The sequence below is a fragment of the Marmota marmota genome, unplaced genomic scaffold (assembly GCF_001458135.2).
Source record: "Marmota marmota marmota unplaced genomic scaffold, marMar, whole genome shotgun sequence".
NCBI lineage: Eukaryota > Metazoa > Chordata > Mammalia > Rodentia > Sciuridae > Marmota > Marmota marmota.
Window position 1 is genome coordinate 157,434 of NW_026000283.1, and position 16,733 is coordinate 174,166.

A 16,733-nucleotide genomic window follows, 5' to 3' on the forward strand; every position below is an offset into this window, starting at 1 on the left:
ACATAATTTTGTGTTCATTATGACTGATTAAAAAGTCTATTGTATATATTCCATATTTTCTTTATTCATTCATCTGCTGACAGACACTTAGGCTGATTCCACAATTTGGATATTATGAATTGTGTACTCTACATGGGTATGCATGTATCTCTAAAATATGATTACTTTAATTCTTTTGGAGAAATAGTAAGGAGTGGTATAGCTGCATCACATGGTAGTTCAATTTTTAGTTTTTTGAGGAACCTCATACTAATTTTCATAATGGCCTTACTAATTTATATTTCCCCAATGGTGTATAAGGCTTTCTTTTTCCTGCATCCTCATCAGCAATTATTATTATTTGTATTCTTGATAATTGCCTTTCTAACTGGAATCAGATGAATTCTCAGTGTAGTTTTGATTCACAAGTCCCTGATTGCTAAGAATGCTGAACATTTTTCACATTTTTTGTCCATTTGTGTTTCTTCTTTCAAGAAATGCCTTTTAAGATAATTTGCCTACTTATTTTTAAAATATTGTTCTTTAAAAATTCTTTATATATACTGGGTATTAATCTTTTGCCAGAAGACTATCAGGCAAATATTTTCTCCCACTTGGTAGGCTATCTCTTCACTCTTTAATTGTTTCCTTTGCTGTATAGAAACTTTTTATTCTCATTTATCAATTATTTCCTGAGCTATAAGAGTCATGGGGAAGACATCATCTGTGCCTATATGTTGGAGTGTTTCCACTGTTTTTTTTTCAAGCAAGTTCCAGGTTTTCTAGTCTCATGCTGAGATCCATTTTTTAGGTGACTTTTATACTAGTTTCATTCTTCTACATATGGATATCCAATTTTTCAAGCAGCATTTGTTAAAGCGGCTGTCTTCTGCCAAGCGTGTTTTTCACACCTTTGTCAAAGATCAAATGACTGTATCTAAATGGGTTTGTCTCTGTGTCTTCTATGCTATTCCAATGATCTATATGTTTGTTTTTATGCCAGTTCCATACTGTTTTGCTTACTATGGATCCGTAGTATACTTTGAAATTGGATATTATAATGTCTCCAGCATTCCTTTTTTTGCTCAAGATTGTTTGAGATATTCTGGGTTTTTTGTTGTTCTACATGAATTTTGGGATTGCTTTTTCTAGTTCTGTGAAGGATGTCATTGGAATTTTGATGGAGATTGCACCAGTCAATGTATTGCTTTTGGTAATATGGCTATTTTAATAGTATTAATTCTACATATCCATGAACACAGGAGGGCTTTCCATTATCTAGTATCTTCTTCAATTTCTTTCTTCAGTATTGTAATTTTCATTGCAGAGATCTTTAACCTCCTTGGTTAGTTTTATTCCTAAGTGTTTTTTAAGCCACTGCGAATTGCATTGTTTTCCTGATATTTTTGTTTTTCTGAGGAATCATTATTGGCATACAGAAAAGTTATTGATTTTTGTATGTTAATTTTGTATCCTGCTACTTTCCAGCTGAGGTTCTTAAATGAGATGGCACCTAAGCTGAGTAAAGCTTTTCTCCAGGTCTTTTTAGGTTGTGATCCCTATGGGTGAGGCGATTGTGAGGGGTTTTTTCACCTTGCCCCCAGATTCCTAGTTGTGATACCTGACAGGTATCTACTGGCTGAAGCTACTTGCAATTTGTCTCAGCTGTTGAAAGGAGATAGCATAAAATTTAGGAAGTACTTGGCAAAAATTCTCTCCAGAGGTTTTTAGGTAAACATCCATATTGCAGTGAGTCCATGGATGCTTCTGAGGGTGTGAGGGACAATTGAACTGCAAAGTGGGGGCAGCATATGATCTGCCTTCCTCAGTTCTGGTTTCTCAGTCATGGCAACTGTAGGAAACCACATGCAACTGATGTAATGATCATGGTCTCAGAGGAAAGGTTCCTTGAGCCCCAGATTCTAGGCAGTGGAACTTTCCACTCCCCTACATGTTGCAGCCCACATTTCCCACAGCATAGAGCTTTCAGAACATTTGCATCAGAATCGATCCCCCCGCCAAGATTTCCTTTTGAGGCAGCCACATGTTCAAACAGTGGAGTGTTTCTAGGAGATGAGAAAATGATGCAAATGTTCCTGACCCTGCAAAAAGCACAAACTCAGACAATAGGAACCTTCACAAGATGGCTTCAGGTGTCTGAGAATTTGCTGGGAACTCCTCTGAATCCAATTTGCTGTGCAGACCATATATTTCATATCTATTTGGACTGTATATCTAAAACTTCTGTGCAAAAAGTGCTGACTGGGACTCTCACTCTTTCTTTTATATCCCTGCCAAGAGGAAACTGCCCCTCATCAAAACATAGTGCTCCATAATAGGTGCTGGGTTACTCTGTTTCCCTTACTCTCCCGTTACCCCAAGTGTCTGGATTTTACCAGGTCTCAACTCTTTGCTGTCAAATTCCAGTGCTGTTCTATGCACCTGTTGTTTTTGGTTCTATCCCATGAAGGAGCAGGCAGTTAATTAACTCTGTCTCATCATCTGGGATTCTCAATTACACATATTTAATGTGTATAATTTTGTTTGTTTGGATATAACGTAAACACCTGTGATAGCATCTCCATAATCAAGGTAATAGATTAATGTTATAGGCATATCCACAATCATAAGTTTCCTATGTCTCTTTATTTTTGTTTTGTGATAAGAACACTTAATAGTGTCAGTGAGGATGTACATAAATTAGAACAGTTCTTTACTGTTGGTAGGAATGTAAAATGGTACAGCCACTAGGGAAAACAGTATGGAGGTTCCTCAAAAAATTAAAAATAGAACCACCATATGTTCCAGCAATACCACATTGCCAATTTTTGAGTTGTTTTCATATTCTATATAGAAGCCCTTATTGGAAATATTATTTGTAAATATTTTCTCCTCTTGTTTGGGTTGTATTTACACTTTCTTATTAGTCTTTATTTAGGACAAGACGTTTTAAATTTTGAGAAAGTCCAATTTATCTACATTTTGGTTATATCATCAAAGAATTCTTTGCTAAATTCAAGATCATGAATATGTACCTATATATCTTCTAATTTTAATTCTTATATTTAAATTTTTAAAAATCTATATTAAGTTACTTTTTGTGTCTGTAGTGAGGTGAGGATTAAACTACATTATTTTGCATATAGTATCCAGTTTTCCCAGAACCATTTGTTTAAAGAAATTTTCTCCCCCCATTCAATGGTATAGGCATCCATGTTAAAAAAAAAAGATTTATCATATGTATGTGGGTTTCTTTTTTGGCTTTGAATTCTATTTGAGATATACACAAAGCCTGTCTTTGTGTCAGTAAGACAGTATCTTGTTTACTGTTCTGTAAGTCTTGTAATTCAAAAGTTGAATCTCTCTACTGTTTTCTTTATTATAGAGTTATTTTAGCAATTTTAGGTCCCCATGACACATAAAATCCCCAAGTTTCAAAATTTCAGCTGAATTTTAGAATGTTTGTCAATTTCTATAAAGAGTTAAGCTGTAACACCAAGTATCATGTTGAATTTGTAGATTATTTTGGGTACTATTGTCATTTTAACAGTGTTAATTTTTCCAATCTGTGAATCTGGGGTTTTCTCCACTTATTTAGATCTTTTCTAACTTATTTCATCACTATTTTGAAGCATTTCATTGTACAAATTTTGTACTTTTTTTGTTGAATTTATTCCCATGTCTTATTATTTTGATGTTATTGTCAATATAATTGTGTTTTAATTACATTTTGTATTGTTTATTGCAAGTAACTTTTGCATATTAATCTTGTAATCCTGCAACTTTGTTGTTCCAATAGTGTGTGTGTGTGTGTGTGTGTGTGTGGATTCCTTAGAATCTCGTATATAGAAGATAGCATCATTGGAAAATAGAGATAAGTTTATTAATTACTTTCCAATCTGGAAGTCTTTAAGTTGTTTATTGTTTAATATTCCTGTCTAGAATCTACAGTGCAATGTTGAATAGAATTGGTCAAAGTGGACATCCTTATCTTGTTAATGATTTAGGAGGAAAATATTTACCCCTTAGTGACTAAGTATAATGTTATATGTGGGTTTTTATGGATTCCATTTATCAAGTTTGAGAAAGTTCCCATTTATTCCTAGATGAATTTTTTTTTTGTCATGTAAGGGAAGTTTGAGCTTCCAATGAAGGAATTTTAGGGGATTTTAAAGAAATTCCTATCATTGTTGCTATTTTCACATAGCTTGGATGAGCACATTTTCTCCCCCCATTATTTTTCATTGCAAGGGACATGAAATAATGTGATTTTCTAATCTTCTTATAATGAACATGAGAGATGGTGCTTAAAATCCCAGTTTTGTTAGGGATATTGTGTCAGATATTGCTGAAATTATTTGGCCCTTTCCTAGACTTTGACAAATATTTTGATGTGTAAATCTTTTTGCTGCAATATTTCTTCCAGTGGACTTTGACCACAACAAAATTAACTCTAGCATGATCAAATATTTGTGTGAGTGTTATCATCAATTCCTCATTCTCCATGCTTGCTAAGGGATGGCCACAGGGACAAATTGAGTTAAATGTAGAGTGCCTTAAATTATTGAATCTCTGTCCCACAGATCTTGGAGACCTTTTCTTATACTCTCCTTCTTGACAGCTTCACTGGAAAGAAGCAAGGGGTCAATATTATCATCCCTAAGGTCCCGATAGAGATGTGTCAAGGAACTTAGTCATCCTATCCATCATTTTTTCACTGAGTTCTCATCACTCCAGTGGAAAAGATAGGAAGTACTTAAGGTGAAGCTTCCAGAAAATTGCTTGAGCTGAAAATTTAAAAAGAAAAACATTTGTAATTTACATGTTGTTTCCCTCAAAGATTTCAGATTGTAGCTCAGCTATGAGAAGAATTGGAGGATAGGGGGCCCAGTTTTTCTTTAGATGACCTTTATTTTCCTATTAACATCAGAGTATAAGAATACCAACAATAAGGACAACTAACACTAATATCACTTTGTGTGGTATATAGGGCATTATTATATTTATCAAAATACAGTCAATATCAAAGTTTTGAAACATCCATTTCAGAATGTAGTAGGAAAATCACCTTGAGGACTCAGAGGAAATCAAGTAAATTCCCATATTAGAAATTGTGATGAAAGATCTTGATATTTGTTTACAGTGTCATTAGATTTCCATAGTGGCTTTTAGGATCTTCTAAAAAGGAGGTATATTTAATGTCCAGGCACTTGTTGTCATTGGTTGTGTTTTAGTATCTATACAAAGTCTTTTTGAACTTGGAGTAATAAAACTATGACATTTAGGGAAGTCATGGATTTTCCTTTTGTCTGAAGATGCAGATCTTCCCTTTTACCAAGCCTCTCAGTGAAAAAATTGATTTAATTTCCTATTTTGGGTCTCCCTCAAGGGCATGTGGGTTTTATAGCTTTTCATAGGAAGAGACCATGTGAAATTCAACTGAAATGTCCTCAAATGGCTCTAACACTGAGCATAAAATGTAGTATATATACACAATGGTGTATTACTCAGCCATAAAGAAGGATGACTTCATGGCATTTACCAGTAAATGAAGGGAACTGGAGAATATCATGCTAAGTGAAATAAGCCAACCCCCAAAACCAAAGGTTGAATATTTTCTCTGATATGTGGAAGCTAATCCAAAATAAGGTGGCAACGAGTGGGGAGAATAGAGGAAAGATCATTGGAGTAGAAAAAGGGGAATGAAGAGAAGGGAAGCAGGATAGGATAGGGAAAGACAGTGGAATAAATCTGACCTAACTTTCCTATATACATATATAAATATACCACAGAGAATCTTACCATCATATACATTCACAAGACACTAATTAAAAAAAAAAAAACTAAAAGTAAACAGCAGAAAGATCAGTAGAATAGAGGGAAGGGACCAGGGGGAGGAAGGATGGGATCAGAAGAGGAAGTACTGGGAACTGAATTAGAGCAAATTGTATTCCATACTTTTATAATTATATAAAAATGAATTCTATTGTCATGTATCACTAAAAAGAACCAATAAAGACAAAAAAGGTAATGAAGTCTGAGATCCTCATTTGAACCATACAAATTCAATGACTTAAGCAGAACACATGAAAAACGTCATCAGTCTTTACTTTTTACAATGATAGGTTTTGTGTGGAAATAGATATTTTTATGAACATGAGATGACTGAATGGTACAATATATTACATAGACTCTCTTAGGCCACAAATAAGTATTTCCAAATTGAGATGAAATAGTTCCTGCAGGAAATGTAGTTTCCTGGTCATTTACAGATTCAGACTCTGAAGTTTGTGGGCTTTTCATTCACTCCCTCACACATTCATTCATTTCACTCACTCATTCATGGAAGCATTTATCGAGTGCCTGCTGTTTTCTCAGCCTGCCTCCAATTATTTCTTTGAAAGGCAACTCATTTGGAAGGCTACTGAAAAGATTGGTGGTTGCTCACTATTTCTAAGTGCAAGCTGAATGCCGAAAATGTGAGGCTGCTGGGAAGGCCTTTGGAAGTGGGCTCATCATTCCTGCCATTTCCGCTGCTGAGAGTTTGCAGGGAGCTTTCTGAAAACTAAGGGCCGAGGGAAATGTCACCTGTGAGGCTCTGTGTGTTCTCTTGCAAAATCATAATGCATGCCTGGTGTGGGGCTCACACTGCCCTTGTTTGCTTATCCACATGGAGCCTCTTTTTGCCCCTTGATTTCAGCTTTTTTGTCACGCAGGTCCTTGGCAGTTAACATCCCAGCTTCCCAGGTGACTGAGTGGGGAAGATTTGATGTTTCTTGCAAAAGTCAGCATCAAATAGAGATTTCAGAGACCATTGAAAGAGACATTTCCACAGCAGGTGCTTTGGCTGTTTTGATGTCCTTTCTTTTGGATGGCAGAGAGACCAACTTCTTGGGGAGAAGAAAATGCATAATTTCCCTGAGAAGTTGTGCCTGGTCAAGAGTTCCTGTTCTATCAAAGTACCTTCCCTGTCCCTTTAATAAGATCTGTATATCTCTTTGCATATGTGTAAGGCTAACTGAAGTTTTTAGAAAATATGTAAATGATCTCGGTAGTCTTTTGATTTAAGGTGGTCAATTGAGTCTTTCATGACACTTTACCATGTTTTTCAAATACTACCTAAATGTCAGAATAACTGTGTGGGGGGAATAGAAAATAAAGCTTTCAGAAGTAAAAACTAGCGGAAGAGCAAACAAGTTTTTAAAAAATGTTTTCTTAAAAAATGTTTTCTTGGTACATCATAATCATACATAATAGTGGAATTCATTATTCCATATTTGTACATGCATATAACACAATTTGATCATTTTCATTCTCTAGTATCTTCCCTTTCCCTCCTCTCCTTCCATCTGCTTGCTTAACTCTACTGTTCTCCCTTCTATTATTATTATTATAATATTATTTCAATTAGGTATATTATAGTCATATATAAAAGCAGGATTTATTGTGGTGTAATCAAAAAATGGACATAACATAATTTAGTAGATGTTGTTCCCTAGTACATCCTCATCCCTCCCTCTCTCCCTCCCTGTTGTTTCCCTTCCTCTCCTCTATTATTGACGAATGAACTTTAACATAATTAGAGAAAATAAAAACATCTGAACTGGTGAACATTATGTAAATAAACAGAGACAAGGAAAGGATAATGCTACTGGCATAGTAATTATTGTTTTATATTTTGTGAAACTGTGGAAAATTTTGATGTTCAGAACTAACAGAGGCTTGTATATGTTTATGGATTTTCCTGCAATCTACCCCGTAACCTACGCAAATTTAAAGAAGAGATAACAATAAGACATTGGAAATGACAAACTGGTAGAGCTTTAAAAGATGAAAGAGTAAAGAATTTTAGAAATACATGGGAGAAACAAAAACTACAGTAAGAGTAGCAGAAATGGGAAGCTAGCTACTACTGAATACACAAGTAGCATCATTGTATATACATCCACATCAGTGGGTTGAAAAATGATGAAGCTGAAATGTAAAAGAAACAAATACTGAAAAAAATTGGGTAATAATAATATGAAAAATAATAGAGATCTGACAGATACAGAATTGACATTTCTGAAGAGAACGAAAAAGAAAATAAAAAGGTAGCTATAAAAGAAGATCCTAACGAACATAATTAAAGTACACAACTTGTCTGTGCTCAAAAATTTCAGCCAGCTTCCTGACAGTTAATGTCCAGAAGAACTGCCATTTACAAGTTCTACATTTCCTTTTGGGAATTTGCTATGCATTCCTGAATTGGAGTATACTCTGCTCATATGTGCTTATCTATGTAGACCCTTTTCTCATCCTTTGGTTTCAGCTTTTGTGCCACATAAAAATATCAATACCAAGACACAGTTGGCTAAAATTACTGTTCTTCAAGTATAAATTTTAAAATCTTATGGGTTCCCAGGCCACCCTCCAGTCCACCAAATCAATTGAAAAGACAAAGGGCTCTGACAGTTATTAGACTTTTTTTTTTTTGTACTGTGGATTGAACCCAGGGATGGGTTACCACTGATCCATATCCCTAAACATTTTTTTTTAAATTTTGATCCAGGATCTTGATAATTTGCTTAAGACCTTGTTAAGTTACTGAGGCTGGCTTTGAACTTGCAACCTTCCTACCTCAGCCTCCTGAGTTACTGGGATTACAGGCATGTGCCACCATGCCAGGCTAAGATTTTACATAATGATATTGAATGCTAGTAACACAGTGAAATAATTTTTAATAGGTTCTTAAGGGGAAGAAATAAGACCAAAATAATTATACAAAGCCAAACTGTCACCCAAGCATCATGATCAAAGACATGTACAAGTATGCATATGTCAATTACAGCTGTAACAATTTCACATAAACTTCAAGACTTAAAACTATATACATATGTATGTATATGTATTCTTATGGTTTCTATAGTAAGAATATATATATATATATGAATACTATATTATATTATATTATATTATATTATATTATATATTCTTACAGTTTCTATAGTTTGGAAGTCCAGACATAAAATATTCTGGCTAGTTTCTCTGCTTAGAGTCTGACAAGCCTGATTACATTAGTCCTTTGTGGATAACTAGGATCATCTCCCTGTCTAATGTCAGCTGATTAGTTACCTTAATTCTATCAGCTAAGTCTGTCCTGTGAATTCTCAGGATCTTTGAGTTAAAATATGGACATCTTTGAGGGGGAGGGAGATTATTTGTTCTACCAGAGTAGTTAATAAAATCCCTATGAATCTTTTTGTTCCCCTTCTTTTCTCCTCCACCTCCTTCTTTTTGTGTTATCAGGGATTAAACTCAGGTATACTTACCACCGAACTACACCCCCAACTCTTTTTAGTTTTTATTTTGATACAGGTTCTCATAAAGTTGCTGAGGCTGGCCTCAAATTTGGGATCTTCCTGCCCTGACCTCTTGAGTTGCTAGGATTACAAGTGTGCACTGCTGCACCTGGCCATAAATCTTTTTTATGAAAAATTCAACCAATAAGGTACATAAAAGAAGGGTTTTTTTCCTCTTTAAAAATTGATATGTAATAATTATACACACTAAAAAATAGTTATACACATTAATGGGTTACAATGTGATATTTTCACATATATGTATACAATGTGTAATGATCAGATCAGGGTAATTAGCATATCTATTACCTCAAATATTTATTTTTTGTGTCGTGAACTTTCAAAATCATCTCTTCTTGCTATTCAAAAATATAAAAGAAATTATTTACTGCAGGCATTTCCTGTGTTACAGAATGCTAAAACTTAATTCTCCTATCTAAATGTAACATTGTACCCACTAACCAACCTTTCTTTATCCTCTTCTCACTCCCTTTCCTAGTCTCTGGTAACTACTATTCTCCTCTCAGACTTCTATGGGAACAACTTTTTTTCAGTGGTTTCCACATATGAATAAGAACTGTTATATTTTTCTTTCTGTACCTGACTTATTCATATAAAGACATTTTAAAAGCAGGATTGGTGATGAACATTGCATTCATTTAAAGATAGAATTTGATATATATGGTTGTATGCCAGAATATGAAAACAATTATACTATTTAGGAAGATATTTGGCATCTACTAATAATATGCAACATAAAAATATCAGACTCATTAAAGGATTATTTCTTCTTACCATGAGTATTGCTGAAAGATGTGTGACTCTTTTAAAAGTGGGTAGTTTCCACATAATGATTCAAGAGTTCAAGGTTCTCTCCAATGTACTCTTCCACTGTCCTGGAGTCCTTCAATTTCAAGTGCATGAGGAAAGGATGGAAGGAGGAAGGGGGAAAGAGAGGTGGGGACAGAGAGAAAGAGAGAGGGAGGGGGAGAGAGGGAGAGAGAAGAGAAAGAAGACTCTCATAGCACATCCTAGATACTAGACCTGCGTGTTTGCATTGTTTCTGCTCACATTCCTTTAGCAGAGTTTATCTCATGACAAACCTAATTGCAAAGGAGGCTTGGAATTATACACTTTCTCTATTCCTAGGATGAAGACATGTATTGTTGGTATATTCACTTTCTGCTACAATAACCTTTAATGATACAGAAAAAAATGTTAATACTCCTTCTGACCTAAATCATCAGGTATAAACAGGAAGATAATTTGGGAGAATATTTAAGTACATTATTCCTTTACCTTTCATAGTGGCTGCTTAAAAAACTGATGAAATGAGATTGTTTTAACCACACCATTTGTGTATATAAAAGTAACCATTAAAAGTTCTCAAATATTAATATAAACAACTGAAATCAGGAGGTGGAGGTGGGTCTGGAGTGGGAAGAAATATTATGTAGTAATTTTCTCATTACCATAGTGGTTAGCCGGTAATACATTTTCTACAGTTGATAAAGTAATCACCATTTAAGTTTATTATATAAATCCATAGTTATTAAGGTAGCATTTCAAACTAAATACTATAAACTTGAGAAGGCACACTTGAATTAAAATAAAGCAAAAATAGATAATATATAAAAAGACAAAACACAAAGGAACCATTAGAAGTAAAGTGTAATATGAAATAACAGAAATAAAAGCAAAAACTGGCACACAAATAAGTAGAGAGAGGAATTTACTTATTAACATACATTTTCTGAATATGAATGTGTACATTCATCTACACGTATGTGTGTGTACATCAGAGACACACTCAAAATAAGATGGAGTATCAGATACTATATTTATTCTCCTTCCTGAAACAACAAAAAACTGGATACAACATGTAACATAGTATTTTTCAAAGCTCTGGACCTTAGGCAATATCTTAGTTTATTTTGGATGCTATAAAACTACATAAATTGGGTACCTTATAAATAACAATTTTTTTCTCATTATTATTCCTGAGGCTGGGAATTCTGAGATCAAGGCACGTAGATTCTGTGTGTGGTGAGGGTTCAGTTTCTGGTGCCTGGACAGTTCCTTCTCACTGTACCCTCACATAGTAGAAGGTGGGGGATCTCTCTTAGGCTTCTTTTATAAGGCACTAGTCACATTCACGAGGGCTCCATGCTCATAACCTATTGACCTCTCAAAGTTCTCAAAGTTCAAATAAAATATATTGGGGATTATGTTTCAACATGGGAATCTGGGAAGAGGACACAAACAATCAGACTATAACAGGAAAGTAAAGGATAGCTATCTTTGAATGATAAGAAACAAGTGGGTTGAATTCTGTAAGTTCTCCAGTTTACTGACTTTAGGAGTAACAGTAAGAACCTCACAGATACTTGCACTGTGGAGAGGTAGTGGTTCAGGGATACCAAAACAGCTAGAGTGAGCAGGGCAGAGTACAGAAGATAGAGATGCACAGATAGAACTCTAAAGAACTACAGAAGATTCTTTTTGAATTGGGAGATATATGATCAGCATATGCATGTAAGTGAATTACCTAAAGCTGGAGAAAGAGAGCCATCTGAAAAGATCTGGTAAAACTATCTCTGGAGTAAATACAGAGGAATAACTCCTATCCTCACCAGCTAAACTGAAAAACTTCATAATCCATGAGATTTTAGATAGAGTACTCAATACATTTGCCTTGGTTGTGAGGCAAAATACACCCTAGATTAAATATTGCTTTTATCTTGCCTAACAAAGTTTAAGTCAAAAAAGATTAAACTTTTTCCAAGGAACTTAATTGCATCCCAGAACAAAACTCAAGAATACTGAAAGGAGTACAAAAGTATTTCACATCCAAGGTAAAATCTATTGGTAGCTGGAATGTAAAATAGTATATCAACTTTAGAAAACTATTTGGCAATCTCTTTAAAAGGTAAAAATACACCTACAATATGACTCAGTCTTTTCATACCTAGATAGTCACCCCAAAATTTAAAAAAGCATGTTTGTATGAATACTCACACACTATATTCATAGTAGGTTGTTTATAATGAATAAAAAGTGGAAACACTCTAAATGTTCATAAAGAAATGAACATACAAACAAAATGTACTATATCCATATAATGGACTACTACTTAGCAATAAAAAGTGATGAAAGAAAAGAAGTAATGGCAAATGTAACAACATAGTTGCATCTCAAAATAATTATGCCAAATGGGAAAAGTCAAGCAACAAAAATCTCACATCATATAATTCAATTTATATAAAATTCTAGAAAATTCCAATTAGTCTTTAGTGAAATAATGCAAACCAGTTATTACCTGTCACAGGATCAGGAAGGTTTGGGACTGGAGGGATGAATTTCAAAGGGGAATGACAAAGCTTTTGGGGATGATGGATATGTATCTTCATTGCTTTGATGATTTCACAAATGTATAAATATTGTAAGATTATTAAATTATAAACTTTAAATATGTTCGGTTTGTTTTGTATTGATTGTGCCTCAACAATGCTGATATAAACAACAAATATGAAACTAAAAAGGATGAATGAAAACAGTAGTCAAATACAAATTTGAAACGGAAACCCAGGCCATTAACATAGAAATTCGAAATCAAGACAAAAGGCTCTAAAAAAGAAAATATGGGTTAAATTTTCATGAATCTTTATGCACAAAATATACTATCAATGGAATGCACAAAACAAACATTATAGGGAACCTGGAGTAAAATAGAAATGCAATAAATACCCAGACTATTTAACACATTTCCTTCAGCTTATGATAGACCAAAGAGGCAAAAGTTAAGAATATAGAGGACCTATAAATCTCAAATTTTAAGATTTAAGTTTAATGAAATAAACATTGAAGTATATGCCCTGAAAACAGGGAATGCAGCTTCCTTTCAGGTGGTTTTGGTGAATTTGCAATAACTACTTTGAGGAAAAGCTCAGTAACTTCAAAATAGTAGAAGTGATATAGATTGTATTCTGATTAGAGAAATGTAAGAGTAAACATTCAGAAAACAGAAAGCAAAAAATTCAGTTGGATATATTAGAAATAAAATATATTTCATACAATATATAATAGTAGGAATTATAATACTGCTATATACAAGTGTGTGGATGAGCCTCAAAAACAAAATGCTGAATAAAATAAACAAAGGGTAGACACATATGGGGTGTTAAGGATCAGGATAGGGATTACCTCTGGGTGAGGATATACTGATTGGGAAGGGACATAGAGGGCCATTTAGGGTATGGACAATATTCTATTTCTTGATTTAAAATGGGTTAATGAGTTTATTCACTTTGTGAAAATTTATTGAAACAGGTACTTTCAAGTCTTTAAATTTCCTGTATATATTATACTTCATTGTAAATGTGTATTTAATTTTAAATAATAGACTTAAAAATTTTGACTGAAAGAGGAAAAGCCCAAATCTTATAACACCTGGAAACAAACAAGGAGCACGATCACACAAAAGTAAGAACTAAAATGAAAAAAAAATAGCTACAAATATTGGTAAAAGATCAAAATAATAGTAAAACTCAGTTCCAGTGTTAGAAAACACAGTTGAGGACCTGAATGCAACAGATGATTTTCTTAGAAAATAGACATTAATAAAATTAAGTTCATTAAGCATAAGTGATTGAAAGAGAAAAATCACCACAGAAACAAAGTTGACCTGTCAAACAGCTCACCTTCTAAAAGCCCAACTGCTTTTTACAAATGAATTCTTTGAATCTTTTAAGGAAAAAGTAATTCCATATTTTTTTTGGTACCAGGGCTTGAACTCAGGGGCACTGGACCACTGAGACACATCCCCAGCCCTACAGGGTCTCACTGAGTTGCTTAGTGCCTTGCCATTGCTGAGGCTGACTTTGAACTTGCAATCCTCCTGTCTCAGCCTCCTGAGCCCCTGGGATTCTGGGATTATAGGTGTGCACCACTGTGTCCAGCACTTTATCACTGAGCCACATCCCCAGCCCTTCTTATTTTTTTTTCTTGATATACAGGGAATTGCTAAGTTGCTTAGGTCCTCGCTAAGTTGCTAAGGCTGGCCTTTAACTTGTGATCCTCCTGCCTCAGCTTCTTGAGCTGCTGGGATTACAGGTGTGCACCATCACACCCAACCCAACTAATTCTTACACACTGAACGTTTGAGAACTACCCACATAGATGAAAAGAAAGTTTTCAATATATTACTAAGCTAGAATATCACCAATACCAAAACCTGACAAAGATATAAAAGGAAAAATGTGCCACAGGTTAATCTTATATAAGAACATTCATGCAAATATTCTAAATGAAATTTTAGCAGATAGAATAAAGCAGTACAAGTGTAGCTCATTCCCAGAAAGTAATGATACTTAAGCATTTAAGAAATCTATTAATATGATTCATAGTATTAGTAGAATAAATTCCAAATTTCTCAATATTACCCAACAGGCCCCCCAGGAGCTGCTTCCTGTGGTGAGCCACTTCTGCCGTTTATGCAAATTATGGTCACCATTACATGATGGCGCTGGCTCCGCTGTGGTCTGTGACAAACAACTCCTTGTTTGGGAGAGTTGGCGCATGACTTTTCATCACTCTATGAGAAGGCTCCAAGTGGCTGCTTTGCATTGGGGCTTGAGATGCTTTATTAAGGCTGGGAGGGGCATCCGAGGAGGAGTAGGAAGAAGAACTATCAGGGGCCTGAATAAAGTTGTTGAAAGAAGATTCTTGGGTTGCGTCTTTCTTGCGGGCAAGAAGTCGCGCGCAACAACGCAACAAGTGGTGCCGAAACCCGGGAGTCAGAACTTTCAGCAGTCAGGGGGGTGCACCGTAGTCCCAGGTAAGTGGGACCCGCGATCAAAGCGGGAAATCGTCCCAAGTAAGTGGGATCCGCGACTAAAGCGGGGCAGCAGCTGCATTGTGTACTTTCGTTTTTACTTTCGCTTTTGTTTTCTGTGTTTCTCTTGTTGTGTCATTTTGTTTTTGTGTTTCTTGTGCTTCTTTTGTTGTTGTGTCATGGGTGCCGCACCTTCCAGTCCGCTTCTTCTGGCCCTAGATGGCCTGTTACGTTCTAAAGGTCTGGAAGTGAAACATAGTACTTTACAGAGATTTTTACAGAAGGTAGATATCGCTGCACCGTGGTTTGCATTTTCGGGCAGCCTTACTGTACCTAGTTGGGATAAATTAGGCAAAGATCTTGACTTTGCTTCTGAGCAGGGCATATTAGAGGGTGGGGTGATACCCCTTTGGAAAATGGTCCGTAGTTGCCTTACAGATGGCAGATGTCAGGAGGCACTTACAAAAGGACAAGAAGTTCTAGAGCAATTACATGAGGAGAAATCGGAGACGGCAGGAAGTGAGATATCTCAGAAGGATGGGAGTGTGCGGAGAGTGAAACAGGGGAGGAGACGATTGTATCCAGATCTCAGTATGCTGCGCACACCCCCATGTGAAAGTGGGTCAGAGGAAGAGGAGGATGAGGAGGAAGAGCTCGGGAGGCTGTCTCGTCAGCTAGAGAGTTTAGCTATAGGAGAAGGGAACAGAAATAAACAGGGGCTCAAGAAAAGCGATCCCCCGGATCCACCGCCGTATGGTGGAGGTATTTCGGGGAGAGCTTTCCATGCTCAAACATGGAGGGCTGTTAACGCTGAGATGGGTCTTGCTTATCCAGTTTTTCAGGATGACAATAGGGGAAGATTCCATGAACCCTTAGATTTTAAAATTGTGAAGACCCTGGCGGAGTCTGTGCGCACTTATGGGGTGGATGCCGCCTTCACACTAACTCAGGTGGAGAGTTTGTCTAGATACTGCATGACTCCCTCTGATTGGGCTAGCCTTGTTCGGGCTTGTGTTTCCCCGGGTAAATATTTGGACTGGAGAGCATTTATGCTAGAGGGCGCAATAGAGCAGGCCGCCCAAAACCATGCAGCGGGACGCCCTGCCTGGGATAAGGATATGCTTTTGGGACAAGGCAGGTTTGCTAATCAACAAACAGGATACCCCCCTGAGGTATATGAACAGATTAACAACATTTGTATCCGTGCATGGAAATCACTCCCAAATAGAGGAGAGGTGTCTGGTAATTTGACTAAGATTCTACAAGGCCCTACAGAACCCTTTTCAGATTTTGTAGCAAGAATGGTGGATGCTGCTGGAAAGATTTTTGGGGATCCTGATAAAGCCATGCCCCTTATCAAGCAATTGGTCTTTGAGCAATGCACCAAGGAATGTAAAGCGGCAATCACTCCTTATAAAAATAAGGGCATAGAAGCATGGATGAAAGTGTGTAGAGAGATTGGAGGACCTTTAACTAACGCAGGTCTTGCAGCCGCTGTCCTTCGGATTGCAAAAGGGGGCAGTCCTGGTGCCGGAATATGCTTCCATTGTGGTCAACCCGGTCATTTCAGACGTGAATGT